The sequence below is a fragment of the Adiantum capillus-veneris genome, chromosome 27, assembly GCF_014529385.1.
Source record: "Adiantum capillus-veneris isolate H3 chromosome 27, ASM1452938v2, whole genome shotgun sequence".
Classification (NCBI taxonomy): domain Eukaryota; kingdom Viridiplantae; phylum Streptophyta; class Polypodiopsida; order Polypodiales; family Pteridaceae; genus Adiantum; species Adiantum capillus-veneris.
This window is the reverse complement of record NC_140957.1, coordinates 41,466,944-41,491,657: the sequence shown is the minus strand read 5'-3', so window position 1 is coordinate 41,491,657 and position 24,714 is coordinate 41,466,944.

The window sequence follows — 24,714 nt, the reverse complement described above, 5'->3', positions numbered from 1 at the left end:
ACCCAATGAAGAGGAGAGAAAATCACCTGGCCTAGGAGGAAGTAGGTTGAAGGGTATGTTGTCTACGGAATTAACACTTGAGGAGAAAGATAGTTTTTTGCAAATGTTGATGGGATTTCCTAACCTGTTCATTGACAACTATGAAAGAATCACATGCATTACAGTGGTGGAACATCATATTAAGCTGAAGGAAGGGGTAAAACCAGTTGTGCAAAAGCTACGACGACTGGGGGTCATACAAGAAAAGGCACTCTTGGCCGAGGTAAGGAAATTGCTAGAGGCGGGATTCATCTATCCTGTAGAAAAATCAGAATGGGTGTCACCCGTAGTGGTGATGCCTAAAAATAATGGTAAGTGGAGGGTCTGTGTTGACTACAAACCACTAAATGCATCTACAAAGAGAGACCACTTTCCTCTCCCTTTCTTAGATGAAATTCTGAATGAAGTAGCGGGTTTTGAATGCTATACCGTCTGTGATGGTTATTCTCGATACTTTCAAATACGCATAGCCTTGGAAGATCAGCTAAAAACCACTTTTATCACGCCATGGGGTTGTTTTGCATACAGGGTTATGCCATTTGGTCTCACAAATGCACCTGCCACATTCCAAAGATATGTCACATATGTTTTTCAACCGTTCTTTGGAACATCCATAAGAGTGTTCATTGATGATTTTTGTATATATAGCTCCCGTATTTCACATTTAGAAAAGGTAACTGAAGGTTTGGCCAGGTTGCAGAGCCTAGGTGGGCAATTAAATGTGGATAAATGCCACATTGGGGAGAGTAAAGTCATTCTACTAGGCCATGAAATTTCAGCAAAAGGTATCAATGCCGACCCAAGTAAGGTGTCCGCACTCATAGCCCTACCTTCACCAACGACCGCACGCCAACTGGTCTCTTTTCTACAGAAGGTGAGGTACTTAAGTAGATTCATACATCTACTATCACAACTTGTTCTACCACTGCAACAACTCACTCAAAGATCAACTTTCACTTGGGACGAGGAAAGCGAACATCACTACAACAAGGTAAAGGAGGTCTTAGCCACTCTGCCAACTATCTCACCACCTAAGTGGGATGAAAAATTCTATGTCACCTCAAGTGTTGGTGATGACTCATTGGGGGCTGTGCTACTCCAAAAGGATACGACAACATCTTTCATGAGGCCAATCTACTTCTCTAGTCGAATGATGACAGAAGGAGAGAAAGGTTTCACCCATGTGGAACACTTAGTCCTAGCTCTTAGATTTGCAACTACAAAGTTTAGGTCATATTTGCTGCCTAAGCAATTTGTGATTCTAACCACGGATGAAATATTTCCCTATGTTGTACAACACATGGATGTGTCTGCTAGAATTACTAAATGGCTAGTTTGTCTGCAAGAGTTTGACTACACGGTACAGGTAGAAAGCACGACAAGGGCGAGTTTGGGGGGAATCATGACCTACCAAGTCTTTGAAAGGAAGGAGAAGCAATCTAAGGAAGGAGAAGTCCGATTACCTCCAGTACCACCGATGGTAGAAGGAGCATACTCTCTCTACTTTGATGGAGCCTACAAGCGAGCGTCCGACAAAGCAGCTGCAGGCATAGTGGTCTTTGATGACAAAGGGACAAAGGTATTTTCGTTGGGCCAATTGTTAGATTCACATTCTAACAATGAAGCTGAGTATGCAGCACTAACCAAGGGTCTACAATGGTGCGTCTCACAAGGTGTACAACGCCTTAATGTATTTGGGGATGCTCTAATTCTGGTAAGGCAAGTAAATGGAGCATGGACATGCAAGAATCCTAGTTTAAGGACTCACTTAAGTGGTGTAAAAACCTTGTTGGGTAAGTTTAAATAAGTTCAAATACACCATATCCCAAGGGCTCAAAACCAAGAAGCATATGCCCTAGCAAGTGAAAGAATACAGGAAGTGGTGGTTGGAGCAATAAAACTAAAGCTCCCTCTATTTCAAGGAAGTAATGCCTTGCCTGACATCATGCATTTTTTGGAAACAGGGGAATGCCCATCAGATTTAACAAAGGGACAGAAGCAATGGCTGACGCGGAAGGCCACAAGGTATCGACTCATCAATGATGGTTTGTACTGTAAGGGTAAGGACCAAATACTCAGGAAGGTCCCTCTCTCTCAGGAAATCACGGGAGTAATTGCTAGCTGTCACGATGGGGTTTGTGGTGATCACTTTGCCCTAGACATAACAAGTAGGAAAATCTTGCAGGCAGGCTTCATATGGCCTAGCCTCAACCGTGATGTACACCATTGGTTCAAAACGTGTAAGTTGTGTCAAAAGGCCGGCACTAGGTCACTTATGATTGAACCACAGACACCTATTCTCTCATATGGCCCATTTGAAAAATGGGGTATCGATGCCATTGGGCCATTACCTAGGGCCAACTCAGGAAAATTCTACATTATCATGGGGGTCGACTACATGACTAGATGGGCAGAGGCTACATCCACCACTAGAATCACAGCGGTAGAGGTAGCTAAATTTATCTACGAGCACATATGCTGTAGGTTTGGCACACCTTTAGAGATCATCTCTGATAGAGGGCTAGGTTTCAGAGCAGACTTGGTAGGAGAATTAATGCAGAAACTCGGCATTACAAGGAGGCACTCTTCACCATATTACCCTCAATGTAATGGCCTAGTTGAAAAGGTAAATGGAATGGTTTCTAAAATTATTACCAAGCAGGTAAACAATCATCCCGGAGACTGGGATAAGTATCTACTACCAGCTTTATGGGCCTACAGAACTTCATTTCGTACATCCTTGGGATTCACACTGTATCATCTAGTATTTGGTAAGGAAGCTATCTTGCCCATTGAAGTGCAACTACAAAGTCTCAGAGTAATGGCAAGCCAGCTTCAACAGCCCAACATGCATTTGAGAGATCACACCATCAACTTGGAAAGACTGCAGCTAGACAGAGAAGAAGCAATAAATTATTATGCAGCACAAGCAGAGCATAGACGGCTTAGCTTTAACGAGCATCTCCGGAAAAAAGAATTGAAGAAAGGAATGTTGGTGCTCCGCTACGACAATCGCTTCGACACGCGCAAGGATAAGAAACTCCTACTCCGATGGGAAGGTCCTTTCATCGTCAGGAAAAAGTATGCCAATGGAAGCTACCAGCTTATGGAGGCTGATGGAAAACTTCATAAAACCAGGGTAAATGGTTGGCGACTTAAACCTTATTTTCTTCGATTTGACCAGGCTCCACCTATTGACATTCCAGATGAGGACACACCATCAACCGCCACCTCCGACGATAATGATCAAACAGATGAGCTAGAGACATGAATGCCTCTAGCCAAAAGGGGAGGGCTAATGATGGGGGCTTTTCACAAGCCAAGCTCCCATACCCCTCTTCTCTCGTCCCCACCCCATGAAAACCCCCTCTTAGGGCGGGAGTGATAAAAAGGCATTGGAAAAAGTAAGAAAAAATAAAGTAAGATTATGTAAATATATAAGAAAGGTAAAATAGGCCACCTCATGCCTGCGGGGTAGCCCATCCCCACCTTGCCTCCTTTTTCTTCACTGTTGCCCCGCCGGGTGTCCCTTTTCCTCTCCTCCACTCAAAAGGTCAACCCCCTCTCTCTTCCCCTTGTCCTTTCTCCTTTCTCTCTCCCCTCAAGCTACCCCACCTCTCAACAATAATGCATTATAACTCACCAATAATGCACCCTAACTCACATGCAACTTACCCTATCTTCCAAAATAGTATACCCCACCCCCTCTTTATCTCTCCTATCATATCCCATGACCCAAATACCCCCCCCTCTCTCTAAAGGGCGCCATGTCTCTTGTATTGTAGCTAAATAACCTCCCCCACACTCACACACACTCAGTTTCACTGAAAAAGGTGTCCACAGAGCCCATCCCCACCCGGTGGTTACCTGATTTTTTTTGTGTTCACACACATCTGCACACAGATTCACCTCTGAACACACTCCCCTCTCTCCCCTCTTGTAATTACTTTATTCTCCATGTCACCTCTCACTTTTTTTCATCAACCCATCTCTCTCTCTTAGTCTCTCTCTCATGAGACTGCTGTTCTGGCACATATACACACAGCTAGACAAGTGGGGCCCATAGTCACATGGCCTATGTAGATAATGATTTCTTCATTTCTAAATTCTAGAATTCCTCCCCCCTCATCCCCTATATAAAGAGGGGTCACCATCACACTAAATACACACATAACATCACCAAAGAACACACTATGCACTGTGTGTGCCTAGTGCACACACACACACCCACACCATCACCATCACCGCAATCACCATGCTTGTCTTGAGAATGACCTCTACACCCTTGGCTATGGAAGATGAAGGGCAACTAAATGAAGGATGATGGCCATAATACTCGTGCGAGTCTTCGCCATCAACTCCCACCTATCCGCCATGTGCTCTACCACTCTCTTCCTTCTCATTCTCCTACCCTATGCTCCCCATTTCATCGCCTTATTCTCTAAATAAATCTTGAGGTTTTGTGAGTATGTTTTCTTGCAATGTTTTGCCCATGTGAGGTGTGCGGAATTGCCACCTAGTTTTGTGTTTTGGAGTGATCTTGTGTATGTGTGAAGGGTGTGCGGATTCGCCATCCTTTTGTGGTGCCTAAGTACTAAGCCGCTATACCCCCTCCCTCACTCTCTCTCTCTCTCTCTCTCTCTCTCTCTCTCTCTCTCTCTCTCTCACTTGATCTCATTCCCTTTCCTCTTCATCATTACTCCGAAGCATCCATCTCTCTTGGATGAAAACTTTGTTATGGTGGTGTGTTGTTTGCGTCCTAGCCGCTGAAGCTAGGTGGTGCCCCCTGTTTGCTTTACCATGACAGGCTCGAGGCGCGCCATTCGGTCCTCGGTGTTTTAGAGGCCGTCGGGGGTTCGGGGTTCGCTTTGCTCCCGTCACCATGTCAAGGATGACATGAACAAGGAGGGGGGAGTGTTAAAAGCTGGACACACCCTACAAAAAATGACTGCTCGGTGGATTATTATTTTTTGTAATTATTCATTTATTGAGAAAACCTGACATTTTACCTTTGTAAATATTGGGGCTTACATAAGTTTCCAGATTGTATCCCAGTCTTGATATTTAGATTGAGTAGATGGTTAAATTGGAAAATTAGGGTTTGAGATTGTAAGGTATTTATACCACTTTTTGACCTTCATGAAAAACCTTTGTCATTTTTAAAAAGTGAAGTCTGTGAGTCAGAATCGAGTGCAGAGAAGTGCAGCATGTTGCCCCCGACAAGAGCTACGCGCCAATACTACATTGCGCGCATATGGTCCGGTTTTGCGAGCTTGACCTACGAGCTTCATCTGGTGATTCGGTGAGCATACGTTATCCATTTTTGCATTTCAGCATATCCATGCGCATTGAGTAGAGCTACGCATTAGGCACTTCAGTTTTCGAAAATGATGACCTGTAAATTTCAGCCAGACATCCTACGTGATTTTGCACCAAGTGTTTTGGGTTGAGATTTTGGTTCATGGATCTTAGGGAGAGCGACCTATTGGTGTTAGTAGGGTCTCCTTCAAGTTCTGTGGCATTTCGAGACCCTTTGCTGGGTATTTGGCTCTTGGAAGCGTTGTAGGAAATCTCCTCTTATGCACTCCTGAAGGCTGTAGCTTAGACATTGGGTAGAGACCTCTGTAGGAATTAGTCGAGAGTTGGTTGAGTGTAGATTGGCACCGTATGCTTGCTTCCACGCACATGCGGGGGTCGAGCTTTGTCCTTAGCTGACAAATCTTGTTAGGTGAGTTCTCACTATGTTGACGTCCGTCGCGGCGTATCCGCCAACACAGTCTAAATTGATATTAGTTTGTATAGATTTTAAGTTACCCCACCTAAAATTTGCTACCATATCAGAAGAAGTTGTATTCAAACAAGGTCCACCACATATCCAACCTATATACCAAGAAGGATTGAGTGTATAGTGTATTGTTTGGAGGTCCTTAAAGTCCAATGGTCTAAAGGTTAACCATTTGTCCAACCTATATCCCATATATAAATGTGAATATCACACATCCAACACATGTCTAGCCTAACCTATTGAAAATGGAGAAATCTCTAGTCTAGTGAATCATTCTTTTGTATCTCAATATTGTATCATCTTTTTATTCACGTATGGTTTGTGTACTTGTGATATCTCAATTATTTATTTTCATTCGGCATATCACTATACTACGTTACTTCTATTGGAAAACAACATTACAATTAGATTTACAAACGAACTAGAGGATAGTAAACTCAAGAGGACTCCATCACTTGCGGCAAGAATCAATCACTAGTCCTGTAAAAAATTAGCCACTTTTGTGGCTGTTTGAGACTTTTGTAACAAAATTCTCAACACTATGCTAGTTATCTAAATAGAAAACGATTTCAGGGAATTATGATCAACACTCAATATGAGTTGATAAAAAATAGTACAAAGCTAAATGAAGGTCTAAAGGTGTCTTTCCATTGCCATCTTCTACAACTACTTTGTGCAAATGGACAAATTTATTTAATTTTCTTTTGAAAGTTAATCAAATGATTGTTAAGCAGGACCAAACTTCTTTGAAAAATCCCTCAATAGGTATGTGATAGATGTACCAAACTTTTTTAACCCATATACAAAGACTGCCCACATTTTTTACTTCTCGAAGTTAAGTGTTGAAGTGCAGTTTTACATAAAATTTACTAATTTCAGAAAAGTAAATTTTTTTATTTTATATATTTTCATGTAAATTGTGTATTTAGAAACCTTTTCATATCTTGAACTCATAATTAAGAAGTCTCATGAAATTTTGATGTCATATACAAAAGTTATGTTTCATTTACTAGAATCTTGATGTGAGCCATTTTTGTGGATTCAACCAGTTTGTGGCTCACTAAAAGTCTAGTGTTAACGGATCACACAAGTAAGTCATTTTTCCATTCAAGTTTACAAGTAGTATAATGTTTTAGTTCTTTGATATTTATGCATATACTTATGTCTACTATGTGGTCAAATGTAAATGTGTATCCATATTATGCATGACTATTACAATGAAACAACACACATCTACAATTTGATAAATTTATGTAGGAAAGAGGATGAAGATATCAAGAGTGATAGATCATGACTGTTTATTTTCCTAATTTTTGAGAGATAGTGAGAAAACATGAAAGATTTGATTGATTCATCAAGAGGAAAGAGGACAAAGAGTGCAAGAGTGATAGATCATGATTGTGTATCTTTCTAATTTTTGAAAAATATAGAGAGAAGGGATGATAGATTTGATCATTTTTATGTATGTGCAAGACAAAGAGGGAGAAAAGTTGGGAGATTATGTGCATTTGTGTATGTTTTACAAGTGAGTGAATTAGGGATGCAAACAACATTCAGAACTTTAGCTCACAAACTCTACGTTTATGTGCACAACAAAGAGTGAGAGAGAACCTTTAAGGAAAAGAGGGAGAGAGAGAGAGAGAGAGAGAGAGAGAGAGAGAGAGAGAGAGAGAGAGAGAGAGAGAAAGAGATTGATCTTTAAAAAGGTTGTTGATTCTTCCACACTGCTTTTGTCAACGCGTATTTGTAAGATGTACGATGCGGCTTATCTTTGATGCGTGATGTGACTTGTTATAGGACGACGTTGATGTCAACTTTTGACATTTTACCAAAGTGAAGCTTTGCATCCATCATACTATAGCACTTGGAACTGTAGGGATTACTCTTTGTTAGCAGCTGGACACACCCTACGGAGAAAGATTGCTCGGCGGAATATTATTTTTTGTAATTATTCTTTAAATTGAGAAAAACTGTTTGTAAATAGTGGGGCTTGTAGAAGATTCTAGATTGTATCCCATTTTTGACATTTATATTGAGTAGATGGTTAAATTGGAACATTAGGGTTTGAGATTGTAAGGTATTTATACCACTTTTGACCTTAATGAAAAAAACCCTTGTCATTTAAAAAAAAAGTTATGTCTGTGAGTGAGCGTACTATGTACGAGAGAGAGTAAGAGTTTCATCTTGATGCTAGGCGCACACCTGTGGTCGAAATCGAGTGCACAGAAGTGCAGCGTGTTGCCCTCGACGAGAGCTACGCTCTAATACCTACATTGTGGGTGTACGGTCTGGTTTTTCGAACTCGACCCATGAGCTACATCTGGTGATTCGGTGAGCATACATTGTCTGCTTTTTCATTTCAGCATATCCACCCGTTCGCATTGAGTAGAGCTACATATTAGGCACTTTAGTTTTCGGAAACGACGACCTGCAAATTTCGATCAGACATCCTACGTGATTTTGCACCAGGTGTTTAAGGTTGGGATTTTGGTTCATGGACCTTAGGGAGAGTGACCTATTGGTGTTAGTAGGGTCTCCTTCAAGTTCTGTGGCGTTTCGAGAATGTTTGATGGGTATTTGGATCTTGAAAGAATTGTAGGAAATCTCTGCTTATGCACTCCTGAAGGCTGAAGCTTAGACATTGGGTAGAGACCTTTGAAGGAATTAGTCGAGAGTCAGTCGAGTGTAGATTGACACCCTATGCTTGCTTCCACGCGCCTGCGGGTCGAGCTTCATCCTTAGATAACAAATCTTGTTAGGTGTGTTCTCGATGTGCTGACGTCCGTCGCGGCGTATCCGCCAACATTGGCGCCGCTGCGGGGACGAAAACCCTAGGTTGGTGACCGAGACTAGTCCTTGAGGATAGGGATTCTCTGGCTTGCCAGAGTCTCGTCTTACATTTAGATAGAATCAGAGGGTGGAGGACTCTCGAGGTCTTAGAGGGAGTCTAGGGAGCGAGTGTCTGGCCTAGATCCTTCGACTTAGGTAGTCTTAGATAGTTTTAGGCATTAGTTGAGTTGTGGTGTAGAGAGTAGGAGTTGGAGTGGTAGGAGCGGTGAAAGGAGAGCTTCAGAGTCTAGAGAGGCCAAGAAGAAACCGAGACACCAATATCACCATTTCACATGATGAGTAGAAGTAGGGTAAGTAGGACATCATGATTTATGATCGGGAGCACTTCATGCATGTTATACTTGATGTTAGGCTCATCATAAGGTTCTAAAAGACGCAAAAGAGTGTTTGAAAGCTGAAGTGAAGTTCAAAAGTTTCTGTGAGTGTTTCTGAGAGAGCTGAAGAGCATTTTTGTCAGGAAAAAATTACATTTTAAGCCAGGAGACATCCTACGCGTAGGATGTCTCTACAGGGTGATCTGGTGGGAATTTTGAAATTCTGAGTTGACCAGTGTGTGCAGAAGGTAGGTTTTACTCTATTTTCACATGGAAAGTGGAAGTTTGACCATATCTTGACAGGATAAGGCCAGATAGAAAGAAAATTGCTAGACATCCTACTCAAATTGTGTCAAGGCATTATTTTCAGACCAAAACCATAGGATGGCTGCATGAGCATGATCTGCATGATTTATTGAGTGCCTGAGAAAGGTTTCATCTCAATAGGGTGAGAAAATTGGGTTTTAAGCAGACTTTAGCATTTTTGACTGAAAAGGGCTAGAATAGTGAAAATTGGGGTCTTTTGAAATCCAACCAAAATCTAAGCTTAGCACTGGGTTGCTGACATCAAAGGGAAGCTGGGGCTCAAGTTTGGGGTCAAACTGGCAATATAGACATCCTACGTGTAGGATGTGTTCTGTGTGTTTTGGCACTCCAAACCCAGCTTTGAGCATACCAAAGTGATGAGCACCTTAAGGGGAGTCTATTCTTTGCATTTGAAGTTATTTTGAGCAGTTAGACATGCTATGCATAGAATGTCTACTGTATGAAATTGGAGCCAAAAACTGACTGTACGCATAGCAGAGTGTTGTATAGCCTGCAAGCCTCCTAGTCAATTTTGGTCCAAATTGGAGTTTGTACCAGCTTGTAGGTGTCCAAATCAAAAAGTAAAAATAGATGTAGACTCAGCACATCAAGGGGAATCTATAGTGCAAAAACCAGGCAAAATAGAGCAGGAGTCATCCTACGCGTAGGATGTCTACTGGGGCTTAGTGAAGTGAAAAGCTGACTGAGGACATAGAGTGTTGTTCTAGTTGACTTAAGAGTTCCAGTACTTCTTTCAGAAGTGAAATTGGACCTTGTTTGACCTTTTGACGGAGCAAAGACGGAATTAAGACTTTCCATGTAAATTGACCAACATCCGAGGGAAGTACAGTTCTAGATTAGCAGACCTAATCCAAAACATCAGAAGTGTATAAAATACAGTAGTGGTTGGGGTTAACCCTCCAGTTATACCAATCATTACTAAGACCACCTCTAGTGGTTAAATGCTTTGATTCGATTGCCGAAATTAAACGCCTGTGTACATGTATATTCAGCGGCAAAGCAAGAAGTTGTGCGGAAACTGATCCTTTACCAGGTGAGTGGTTGGATCTGTGATAATTTGCATTGCTAAGTTCGATGAATTTAAGATTAGGAAGACACATTCTTAGAGATCAAAAGGTGGCAGGTGATCAGGGTAGCTTAGTGTCCACCGAAGAGAGTGTAACTCAGGCAAGGCTAGATCCACTAGCACCAATCATTGAGAAGGGTAGTGATACTGACACTTCATCCGATAAGTCCTTCTTCTTGATGGGTAGTCAACAGCCACCAGGAGGTTTCTCCGATGAAGGATCAATGCTAGGAGGAAGCACCTCCCTAAATCCTTTGAAGGATTCCAAGTTCACTATAATCTTCTTAGAAAGAACCAACTCTAGGGGAGCCCTAGTTTTTTCTGACTATCGAGGACGCAAGTGTATTTGTATTGAAGAAAGACCTGCTCAGAGACTGGATATAATTCGAGTCTATGATGATGGAGATAGATTCCGAGACAAAAAGGGGAACCACTATCTAATAGTTACTAACTTTGAGGATTACAACATATATGGAGATAACGTGGAAAAAGGAAAAATGGTTTCAGAGACTCAAGAACCACCTCCAAACATTGATCGACTTGGAGCTCTTTTTATGTATGATAAGAAAACAACGAGAGTCTCAACCTATAATGAGAATGTGAGGATTTACAAGCATGTGAGTGAGGGAATAGTCTCTTAATTTTGTTTGCAAAGAACCCTACCCAAACGAACTAAGCAAAGATAAGGCTATTTACTCATTCTCTTATGAAATTGCTATGGGGAAGGATATCATTTTTTTTGATAGGTACGGGCGAGAATACAAACGTATTCTCCCAGAGGAGGTAGAAAAGGCAACAGTTCCAAAAACATCAACATATGCCCCCGAAGAAGTGCCAAGGGTCACCTATACCCCTAGCAAGTCGACAAATCCATTTTCAGAAGAGTACGACACGACCTCACATTCTACCCGACAATAGACGTTCAACTACCAAAACCAACCAGCAACTCAGCCATCATTGCAGGCATGGCTTCGACAGAGTGCAACATTAGAACAAGGCCAAAATCGAGATGGTTATCCAACTGCATGAGGGATCAGGGATTTACAAGAACCACCCCTCTATTCACGGTATCAAGGCGATAGTAAGCCCAAAACCCAAGGGTCAACAGAGCCTGGAAGACCACCCATAGAATGAGTTCGACGAGATGAACCATCTCTTGCAAAAATCGTCAAAAATTATGGCTTAGGAGCACCACTCGGAGAGGAACCCGCCCACTATTAAGGCCAAAGGAGGTATATCGATTAGGACGAGGAGATCCAATGATGAGATTTGTAGACCATCATAATTAGACCTTCTCAAGTGTAAAAATGGGTAAACAAGAAATACACGGGAAACAGAGATCCTACGGATCATGTAGTAGCCTTTGTGCGTGTAATTAGACCTGAAGAGGTGTTAGAATTCCCTACCCAATTTGCAGGGTTTGGACTGACCCTAGAGGAGGATGCTGCTACTTGGTTTGACTCTGTGGAGCGTAGAGACTTTGAGTCTATGGAGGAGGTGTGTAACGAGTTTATTGAGGAATTCTCACAAAGGGGGATAGCTCATAATACTGTCTCACAAATCCACAAATTGAAACAGAAAGAAGGGGAATCTGTGCGAAAGGCGGCCCTAAGATTAAAAAGATATGTTAAGTTCTGTCCTGTGGAAGAACTGCCAACTCAGTCTAGACTTATGCTTATATTTATTCAAGGACTGAGGAATGAAGATCTCTAGAAGGACTTACATATGAAGAGGAGCACGACGTTAAATGAGTTAACTAAGGAGGCTCTTTACCTTGTAGACAATAGTGCAGTCTACAAAGAGGGTGAATTCAAGGATCTTGACGATGATTCATCCCCACAACAAAGTGGAAGCAAGTCCACTAAGACAACACCGAAAGAAGAAGCAGCTGTAAGCCAGGAGCAGCTTGTAGAGGAAGTGCTAAAAAAGATGAACTTGTACGCCAAACCACAGGATAAACAGCCAAAATGGTGTGCTATTGAACAAAAATGGACAAACCATGTGACGGAGGAATATTATTATAACAAGGGATATGTGAGAGAACGACCTTATGCTCCCCAGGCTCAGGTAACATCTCCTCAACTTCCACTGATGCCTATGTATCAAGCAGACAACCTACCAGGACCTGTAGGTGTGGAAAGACCACAACCAGTGTTGGGGCAGCAATCACCCCTACCCGGATTACGACCAATCGGTATAAGATACACACCAACAGTAATAACTGAACACACAAAGGATAGATTAGAGCGGTTAGATGATCTAGCTAGTCTAAGCTCACACTGCGGCAACCATAGCACCCAAGGAAATAGCAGAACCCAAAAGTGCAGGATCAGGAGGATCAGTGTTGGCAGAAAAGGTAAATGAGCAGTTAGACGCACTTTTAAAAGCTTACGAAGCCAGACTCAAAAACAACCAAACCCAAGAGCAAAGAGGGATGGCTTATCCATATGCAAAAATAGAAAAACAGAGGTTGGAAATGTGTTGAAAGATGATTGAAACAGCCCAATCCTTGATAGAAAACCCGCTTGGTAAACCTGCAAGTTGGCATGAAGTACCAGCTCCAACCCCTATCAAACCAACTTTAGAGAAACAAGAAGACACGAAGGAGGGACTCACGACTGCCTTTGAGTCTAGGAGAGAACCTATCATAGTGCCAAATACAACAGATAAGACAAGTGATGGGTTCCAGCCTAAAACAATGGTAGAAATGGGTAAGGATTGTAACAATCTAGATGACCTGTGGAAGAAAATCCGTGATGCCAACAAAGCTAACCGGGTGAGTTACCAAATGAATAGCACGAGAAAAGAGAAAAATGAGATCTTACCTCCTATTGAAGAATTTGCAAGATCACAAATGAACTTTGATATACATTCACAAGGGGGAGACCAGGGATCAATTAGTTCGGGGCACAGCCAACGAGACTCGCTAAAAACTCTACCCTCTTACCTAGGGGAGTATGAAGCCAAGTCTGATGTGAGAGCAATCCCATCTCAAAGACTTTCTTCTAACAGAGTGATGGATTCACAAGGGTTGATTGAGTTCTTGTCCACCCCTGTGGAATGCACAATCACATTAGCTGAACTCCTGAGGTTACGACCAAACATGTGGACCACCGTAGACAAATGCTTAGAAAAATTTGGAGTAAAAGACCCCACCTCGAAGCTTCAAGAAGGGATCAGAGAATTGGACAAGCCTCAACTAAACACTAGGCCAATACCTTTAAACAAGGTTGGAGAGTATTGCGAGGGAGAAGATGGAAACACCAGGCTACCAGTAGAATTCCAAGGAGTAGTTTCCAAAGATATTCTTGACAGTGGAGCAGGAGTCCCTATCGCCACCAAGGAAATCTGGAAAAAATGGGGAAAACCTACTTTGAGAGCTACCATAATGAAATTGCAACTGGCAGATGGGTTCATGGAAAAGCCTCTAGGACTTTAAAAAAAAGTAATTGTTACCTCGTGCGGAATCAAGTATGAGCATACATTTGTAATAGTCGATTTTGACAAAAAGAACAATTACGAGATCATCTTGGGAAGACCATTCATGAGACAATTAAAGATGGTCCAAGATTGGAGTTACGACCAAATATACCTCAGATATGGCGAGACTACAACCAAAATACACCTAAAAGACCATAGTTACAAAGATGTTAACCAGACACCCGTGGAAGAGTTTGATTCAGCTACATTGGCAAGGTCCGAAATCTCAGTATGGTTAGGGCAAAAAAAAGAGCTATGGATGTGCGGAGCTGCACATTGTGGGAGCTTAAAAAGAGAGGAATGCGTCTTAGAAAGAGCTATTGAGGACAAGGATTATATTTCGAAACCTTTTTCCGAAGATGCCTTAGAACCTCTGGAATGGGAACACATACTAGCAACATTGGATGTCTGTACCATTACAGATAGCCCAACGACAAAATTTTGTGATAAGGATGGCTATGATGTGCTACCCTATTACATGGTAAGACTTATACTAGGAGGAGATGAGATTGTAGAACCACCAGAACAAGAAGATTTTTATAACTCCTCTGAGCATCTGGAGGTAAATAATGATGCAGATAACGAGTGTTCGGACAACTCAAGAAAGCGTGGGGAGAAAACAACGAATATCAAGTTTTATGATTTTGCTAATCAGCACCCTAGACGCCAGGAACGCTATAGAAAAAAACAAGCAGAAAACAAATGAGAGAGAACCTGATGCCAAGGATAAAAGATAAAACTCACTATCTAATGCTTGTCAAAGCAGAGGATTGTGTAAAAGACCAAATATCAGGTAGATTCTCAAAAGTTCGAAGGGAAGGAACACAAGAGGAAATGAAACAAGTACGAAAGACTAAAACAAAAACAAAATTAAAAAAATCTCAAAAATCAAAACAGGAAAAAAAAAGACCTAGAGTGAACCAAATTGGAGCGTAAAAAGAAATACCAAGAACTAAAACGGTCATTAAGAGAGGTATGGACGACTGAGGGAGAAAGTGATGGTAAGGAGGAATCAGAAAAAGAAAACATGAATGTACCATCCCACTATATCAAAAATTCACCATCCAGGACAAAAAAATCATAATGACACCACCAGTCAGGGAAAGAATAAACCAGGAATCTTACGATGGGCCGGAAAATGCAAAAAGAATAGACCTCGTTGAGCCAGGTGAAAAACCTCAGCCTGTCTATATCGCAATTGACTTAGAGCATGAAGAAGAAGAACTGCTAACACAACTTCTCAAGAAGTATAAAGATGTGTTTTCTTGGTCCTACAAAGACCTCAAAGGTGTTGGTCCATCAATATGCCAACATACAATACCGTTGAAATCAAATGCCTAACCTAGTCCTTACACATATAATGACACATTTGCTAAACGAATCAAAGAGGAGATTGACAAGATGATGGATGCGGAATTCATCTATGAAATCGAACATACAGATTAGGTGTCACCCATTGTGGTTGTCCCCAAAAACAATGGAAAGCTGCGTGTGTGTGTGAACCTCAAAAAAGTAAATGCAGCCACCATAAGGGATAATTATCCCTTGTCGATCACAGAACATGTACTTGAGAGAGTGGCTGGGAAACGGGATTATTCCTTTTTAGATGGGTTCGCAGGGTATAACCAAATGGAAATTGCAAAAGAGGATCAACACAAAACAACATTTTCCATAGAATGGGGAATATATGCGTATAGAGTTATGTCTTTTGTCTTGACCAATGCCCCAGCTACCTTTCAAAGGTTAATGACTCATGCGTTCAAAGAATACCTGAGAATATTCTTAGAAATATATATGGATGATCATTGTGTACACTCTCTTCTATGAGAGGAACATATTGACCATTTACAAAAGGTATTTGAGAAGTGCAGAACATATCGAATCTGTTTTAACCTGGAAAAGTGCATTTTTATGGTTATACAAGGCCGCATCTTAGGACATATTGTCTCAAGAAATGGCATAACCACTAACCTAGACAAAATCAAAGCCATAGTAGACTTACCCAGGCCTACTAATGCCAAACAAGTACAATCCTTCATGGGACACTACGGATATTATGGAAGATTCATATATATGTATGTAGTCATTGCACAACCTCTGTATCGCTTATTAGTTAGCTTCGACTGGACTGAGGAGTGTGAAACTTCATTCCAAAAGCTTAAGGAAAACCTTGTACCAGCACCTGTACTTAAAGCACCAGATTGGGAAAAGATATTCCACGTTCACAGTGATGCATCTGCATATGCAATTGGGAGTATCTTGGATCAACCTGGAGACGGAACAATGGATTTCCCAGTCTGTTATGCAAGCCGACAGTTAAATAGTGCAGAGAAGAACTACACAATCGTTGAAAGAGAGGGGTTAGGAATGATTTATGCTGTAAAGAAATTTCGGCATTATTTGCTCGCAAACAAATTTGTGTTCTTCACAGATCATCAAGCTCTTTTGTATCTGGTAAATAAACCATGCAATACTGGAAGAATTGTACGCTGCTTTATTATATTGCTAGAGTTTGACTTCATAGTGGTAGTCAAAAAGGGTAAAACTCATCTATGGGCCGATCACCTTTCAAGGCTGCAAAACGGGGAAGCTCCTAAAGAAGTAGATGATGACATACCTGATGCTTATCTTTTCACTATTGAAATGATACCCAAATGGTCTCAGAAAATTGTTAGCATTCTTTCCTTTGGAGGTAGATTTGATAACAAGGAAGACAGATCAAAACAACAAACAATTCGACAAACAAAAAACTTCCAGTTGATTGCAGGACAATTGTATCAGCTAGGCTCAGACCAAATTCTACGATTATGTATAAATCCGGAGGAATTCGAGTGTTATCTTGAAGAAGCATATGTCCAGGATTGTTCATTTCATTGTTCAACAATGAAAACACACTAGAGATTGAAACAATTAGGGGTTTATTGGCCAACTATGTATGCTGACACACACGCTTATGTTAACAATTGTACTATATGTAGTGCCAAACGACCAGTGGATCATGCGACATTGTTTCAGGTAAACATTGCACCTGCATGAAGTCAATATATCATTGATTTCTTAACAACAAGGACATTTCCTGAAAACATAACAAAAGCACAAAAAAGGGCTATAGAGCTGGAGGCTCGCGGCTTTAATTTAATTGGGAATCAACTCTATAAGCGAGAAAAGGACAATCAACTTAGAACATGTGCAAGTGAAAGCGAATAACTGCTGATTCTAGAACACGCACATGGAGGAATAAGTGGAGGCCATTTTTCAGGCGATAAGACGACAAAAATTGTCTTAACCATAGGAATATGGTGGCCTACATTGCATATGGATGCTGAGGAGTTTGTAAAGCGTTGTGACGCATGTCAGCGCACCAAGGTGCCGATATAGAGAGATGAGATGCCACTACGGCCAATGATGGGAGCAAGGGAATTTGCAAAATGGGGCATTGATTTTGTGGGACCTATTTCACCCCGTGCATATCGCACCCATACCCAATATATCATTGTGGCTACGGACTATCTCACAAAATGGGCGGAAGCCAAGGCAACACAAAAAGCAGACGCAAGAACCACTGCATAATTTTTGTACGAGAATGTCTTTGTATGATACGGATTACCAATAGAAATTGTCAGTGATCGAGGAACACATTTTCTAAATGAAGTCATTGAATATCTGCTAGAGGAACTCATGGTCATACATAGAAAATCTGCTCCATATCATCCACATGCAAACGGACAAGCTGAGGCCACAAATAAAACACTCTACACTGTTTTGACTAAAATTGTATCAGAGTCAAGAATAGACTGGGATCAACAGTTACACTCAACACTATGGACATATAGGGTAGCTTACAAAACATCAATAGGAACAACACCGTACAACATGGTGTTTGGTATAAACGCTATATTACCCATAGAGTTCTCAATTCCAACTCTACGAGTAGCGAAAATCTTAGAATGGACAGAGCATGAGCTCTCTTCAAGAGTGGATGATCTTGAAAAGCTAGATGAACTTTGCTTGAGAGCTGTAGCTTCGATCTATGCTAAAAAGAGAAGACAAAAAGAGTTTTTTGACAAGAATGTGCACACGAAAGAGTTCAAAATAGGTGATTATGTACTTGTTTATACCTTGAAGCAACATGCTTATAAACTTAAAAAGCGAGGGATGGGACCCTTTGTGATTCGTGACTTATCACAAAGTGGAGCTGTCAAGCTTGCTACATTAGCAAGGGAAGAAATGCCAAATTGGATTAGTGGGTGTCGATTAAAAAAATATCATTTACCACTAACACAGGATATGCGTCAACAAATACATCAAGAAAAACAACGGATGAAGGAGAAATAGAGGATACGAGAAGAGACCCAAGCAGAAGCAAAAGAACGCATTGCAAAAAGACAGCTTCTACGACAACAAAAACAATGTGGATCACCGTTGTGAATAAATGCTATTCGACTAATGAATTTTGATGAAGACACAATGGAACCAATAATTGCAGTCAAAGTGGGTAGCAATCAAGTTGAATCGACGGCATTGCTTGATTATGGAGCTCAAGCAAATTTGATCTCTTACAGATTATACAAACAACTCAAGCCCGAGGGTCAACTACATCCTACTCCACAAGTGTTGGAAAGTAGTACATCACATTCGTTGAAAACATTGGGCTGGACTATATTGCATGTACAAATACATCAATATATTTACCCACACAAGTTTTATGTGGTTGAGGATGAGAGCACACAACACCCCATGTTGTTGGGGCAACCTTTAATGTGCAGATAGATTGGAATATGGATGCAGTCAAAATTTAGCATGCATAAGAACAACAGGTGGTAGCCTTTGATCAGCAACTCGAGAAGAACCAGATAGAAGCACCACAGTCATTGGATAAAGAACCAATGGGATGGATGCCACTAAAGAACAACACTTTACCCATGGCGAACAAATAGGGAACTGCCAACCATGTTCACTACAAACATAAAACAACACAGACCGCAGTGCCAAGATCAAGGTTAGCAACACGCGACAAAAAAGTATGGGTGCGGAAGGATAGAGGTGACATGGCAGACAAACCACAATACAACAAAAGAAGTCAACAGAAGCAGACAGTTCAACCAAAAACCAAGGGAATAAAAAAGATATGGATCCCAAAGAAAATGCTCAGCAACAACTTAAATGCAACTCGCATTTGGATCCCGAAACCAAAGCAACAGGAACTCCCTTCAGTACAAGCAACATCGGCATGCAGGCACACACTACATATGAAACCGGCAAACCGATCAATGTGGGTGCCCATCAGCAGCACAACAATGACAACCGCGGAAGTAGCAATAAACATACAAAGACAACCAAAACAAAGCTACAAATGGAAAGCCAAAGAGACAAAGACTATGGCCAACCCCGCCACAACAATTCTCTCCAACAAGATAACCATGGCCATTTTGACAGTAGCGGCAAACCAAGCGACTTTTGCAAGAAAGACAATCAAACAGAGAGCGGTAGAGTTACAATGTTTACTTGCAAAGAAAATCTGCCGACCAAATCAACAAAAAACAGGAAACCTCGATGTCGAATGCCAATAAGAATCTTGCTTATACCCTCCTCTTGCACAACATTAATTTTACCGAGTATGCATCCTATGGGGCCACATTACACGGCCAAGCATTAGCACAATTTTTAACCCATGCATGGCACATACACTGAGGTGATACCTTGTCTTCCAGGAGGACTCCGGCTAGGAGGGGGGGAGGCATTCTCAAATGCAGACCCAATGGTAAAAGGAGCAAAAAAGGGCATGTTTTTTGACTATTTTAGAGGGTTTTCATTTGATTGTGAAATTGTTTGGACTAACCTAAGTACATATGCCCTTATACAGCATGAATCTACAAGTATATGGGGCCAAACGCCAAATCAAGCCCCTAGGTGTGTGTATATAGGTAAAAATAGTCATTTTTCGGACAAAATATTTGTAAAACGGACAAATCCGGCCATAAAAATTGCATGTGAGTGTATATAGTGTTTTGCGGTGATGTTTTTGAGTTATTATGAATTTTGGGGATTTTCTGGGTTTAATTTGCTATTTTCTTTTTAATTTTACTAATTATCGGTAGAAAAACTTCATAAATACAAAAAGCAAGTGAAAAACGGTCGTAATGAAAAACAAAAAATATGGGGATATTTAGTGACTATAGGACAACCTATGGTACAATGGGGGTGCAATTATGTGAATGGAGCGGAAAGCGTGTTTTGGCCGGATTTTGACCGAAACGTCAAATTTCTTGGAAACTGGGCAAATCGAGTCCAAATCAAGAAATTTTTGAGCCTAAACCGCATCTCGCAAGAAGTTGGGAGCACATGTCAAATTTCATGGAAAGTGGTTCGGGGACCCCCATTATAAGATTTTTTCACTTCATTTTAAGCTCATTTCTACTATTGCCTTTTGAGAGAGAGCTCTTGCCACCTAGAGCGAACAGGACTTCCAGCAGCTTCTACGATGTGCACGACCACCCGACAGACTCCAAACATGAGAGGTAGGCTCACCACCTTGAGATTTTCACGTATGTTTGATGTTTTGTCGCGAAAACTAGCGTAGGGTTCACACGGGAAGCGAGCAGTAGAGACCTACATGTAGAAGTGACCACCTAACGGCTAACCCAAAAGCAATGAGACTTCATCGGTGGCTTACCTAGCATAGGAAACCACTTTTGAATCCCCAAAGGTAGTACAAAACCATTGGGAAAAACCATAACTTCTAGAGCCCTGCAAGAGGCCACCAAATGGTAAATCAGTGGAAAGGTGCCCAAATGCTACCAAAACTCATGGGTAGGAGCATCTTGACATGCTCGACAAGTCTATATAGCCCACATGGCCATACGGTGACCCGAAGCGGTGCTAAGCTTCAGAAACGGAATCGAACTCACAACGCGTCAAATAGCTCTCACGGCCAAACCGCATGTCCGTTTACCACCAAACTTCACGAGCGGCTTTCCTAAACCATCAATAGCCAAGTCCTATGGTGGTAGACCACCACAAGTCATCCACGACATGTAAACGCAACCAAGGGCACTTTGAGAGCGACAAATTGCCAAACAGAGCCCCCGAGAAGCCAAAGTCAACAAAAACCATATGGCAAGGATCCCCAAGGGATTGTGAAGCTATGGAGACCAACATCAAGAAATTTCATCGCCGAAAAGCATTCCAAAAGTCAGAAAATGGCTCAGAGGCTTTGAAATCCACACAGGGAGTTTCTTTCTATCTATTTGACTCTTTTTGTTGAAATAATGCTTAAAAGAGACTCAGGGGGGCTTAGGGCAGGCAAGAGTAGCACCTCCAATATAAATTTCATCAAGAGACATCCTATGCGTAGGATGTCTCAAGGCCAAATCTGGGCACCAAACTCAACATCTCTTATCACACACAGTTTTTGAATAGCCTGTACATGCTAGCCACCAAGCTTCATCACATTTGGACAAAAATTGACCTCATGTGCACCAAAAAACGCAAAGTTAGAGCATAGAGGCAATAATGGGCCATAGATCTACCAAAACTAGTCCAAATCACATGAAACTTGCACAATATACTCATGAGCTCATTGACAAGCTATCTGTGGGGTTATATGTGAAAAATGATGAAATATACATCCTATGTGTAGTATGTCTAAATGACCAATTTGGCCCCCAGTTGGAATTTTTGAGTTCCGGATCTCTTTATAACACCTTCATAGGCTCATATATCGAGTTTCAAGCCATTCTCATCACATTTGGCCCCCAACACCTCCAAGATGCACTTTTTGAGCCTAAAAACACTACACATGCTCTTACCAACACCAATTCTTGTCCAAATCAAAATCCAAGATCAGGGCTATGTTCCACATGCCAAGAGCTAACCCCAGAACCAACTTCAACTCATTTTGATGAAAAAGACATTCTACGCGTAGGATGTCTCCAGTGTGATTTTGACCTACTGTGCAGGATCTGACCTACGGGAGCCATTAACATGGTGCAAGAAGCCTGTATATCAAATTTCAACCCATATGAATATCATTTTCCCCCTGTTGAGGAAATCCTACCCAATTTGTGAGCCAAAAGCCTGAATCTGCCCAGAATTGCACTTTTTTATGTCCAAATCCAATTCCAATCACATAGCCATGTTGCACAGGTTAAGGGCCACCAGCCTGCCCAGTTTCACAAAAAATAGGCAAGGTAGACATCCTATGCGTAGGATGTCTAAATGATAATTTTTAGCCAAAAAGCTACTGTGAGCATATGAAGAGTTTCCCTAGTTCCTTTTGAGCTTTATTTTCAATTTTCAAGTCATTTGGATAGTTAGAACTCAGTTTATCAGCTAATATGAAAAAAACGCTAACTTTGGACTACTGAGTGCAACAGGATCCATGGTAGCCGCAAAATCACCTGCAAAGAAGAAGAGGATGACTATAAAAGACTACTTGGAAGAAGTGGAGCCGTTTGTGATCCCAGAAGGAACTCTGAAGCCCACAAGTACATAGATTTAGGATGATTTGCTAGAGTCTAATGATTTGAGAATCTACGAAGGCGTATTCAAAGATCCTAAATGAAATGTTGTGGAGCTACCCATGATACCACGGGAGCTCAATGAATTTGTCAAAAGCAAGATGGGGGATTACCTGGAGAAGCTGGATCTACACAACTACTTTGAAGCTTTGCCAGCAGGGATTGACATCAAAAGAGTGTGGGAACTTGTAACCACTATCAAAGAAGATGGAGTGGCCCGAGTCACTGATCTGCAAGGCAAGCCAGATACCATGATTGTCATCACAGAGAGGGTGGTAGCAACCGCACTTGACATCTCAAACAAAGGAGATAGTGTGACAAAGAGGCGAGATGAAGTCAAGGTTTACTCGGAAAAGAAGAACAACTACACATTTGAAAATATTGCAAACCCAAAAGTCGCTATCATGAGCCATCTCTACAACCAATACTTCCACATGTGTACAAAGCGGCCACAAAAATACAAAATGCCACCTGGAGCCATTGCTACCACCTTCACCTGGGCAATGCAGAAGAGCAAGCCAAAAGTGATAAATTATGCTGCTTACATCCATGACAACCTGGTAAAGATGGGGAACAGAAATCCCACCTACATTGTACCTGGTGAGCTGATAACAAAAGTGGTCTATGGAGCATTGTAGGCCAAAGGAAACTGGCCTGAACCTCCCTCACAGAATGATTGGCTAAAGCTGAAAGAAGATAAAGAAGAAGAACCTCCCAGGGCACCCAGAGTAGCCACACGTTTGAAGCGCGGTTAGAGACCGTTCTAGAGAGCCTCCAGAGTCGAAGAAAGGAAAGAAAGAAAGTCTACAAGTGCCGATCAAAGAAACCAAGTCACAAAAAGAGGCACGGCTAGAAAGACTAATGGAAAGCTTCAGAGCCAAAAGAGCACTCAAGGGAGATCTAAGTGGCTTGTGGAAGCCATCGACCTTGGAAGCCATGTTGGGATCATCTCGAAGGGTTCACCGGGATAGGTTCGAAGACTACATCAAAAAATTTGAGATCCTAGATGCTACGATAGAAAATATCCCGAATGTCCCTTATACAGAAGAAGAAGCGGATGAAGTACGACGTTGGCTGCTAGAAGAGCAGGAAGGCCAAGAAAGAGAGAGAAAAACAAAGGCAGATCGAGATTTCAAGAAGAAGCCAGCAACTCCACCATCAAGCCGGGAGTCCAGCCCACCCCCATCACCACCTCCTCTTAGCCCTCCACAAACCCAACAAAAGGAGGAGCTGAATAGAATTGATGAATAGGGAGAGTCCAAGCAAGAGAAGAGCCAAGAGGAAGAGCAGAAAGAAGAAGCTGAACCAAAAAAGGAGAAGCTGGATCCAGAAGAAAAGAATTTTAGAATATTTCTTGATCTACTAGCTGCGGGTTACTCTCGAGAAGAGGTAGCTACTGTAGCCTTTGAGTTGGCAAGCACAAGGCCCACAGAACAAATGCAGAGCCTTCGGTTAGTGGAATTGAAAGAGATGGCCACCCATACAGTGGACCTACAGCCACCAACCAATGATTGGAATGTGGTGATGCAAAAGCTAACCGGGATCAGAGCAAGATCAATGGCCACGGAGAGTGAGATTGATAATCTCAAAACCAATGAAGTTCAGATCAAGGGTGAAGTCGACTCACTACAAAAACAAGGCGAAGAGCATATAGAGAAACAAACAGAGATGCAAGCCAGTCTGGATGTGGCATTACAAAGATGCCAGGAAATGGAACGACAGAATCAGGCGACCGAACACAAACTCCAAAGAGCAGAGGAAGAATACAAGAAAATCAGCAAGTCATTGACAGATGCAGAGAGAGAAAGGGACAACCTGACTCTACAAATTGCTGAAGAGTCCGAAGAGGTGGAAACACTGAGGAATTCCAAGGAAAAGGTAGAGATAGAGCATGAGGCAAGCTAGGATGAAGTGATCGAGTTGAAAGATCAGATGAAAGTAAAAGATCAGACCATCCAAAGGCTAAGGGCATCTCGGCCAGAGTCTGAGCTGCTAGCTTGATTGGCACGATTTCAGAGACAGAATTGTATGAAGAACAAATGAAGGAACTCCAAAAGGAGTTAACACTAGAGAAAAGGCAAAGGCTGATGTTGGATGAGGGATCTCTGGTAATGCAAAACCGCTTGGAAGAAGAGAACCAGGCCATGAAGAATGAGCTAGAATCCATAAAAAGAAAGATGGACGAGGAGTTTCAGAGATGGCAAGTAGAAAACAAAGACATCAAGAGAAAGCTCGAGGAGGCGGAAAAAATCAATGCCAATGTGAACGACCTACTAGTGAACATGGGAGATCAAGCGGAAGAAGCAAAGAGAGGATTTCAACAATAGATAGATG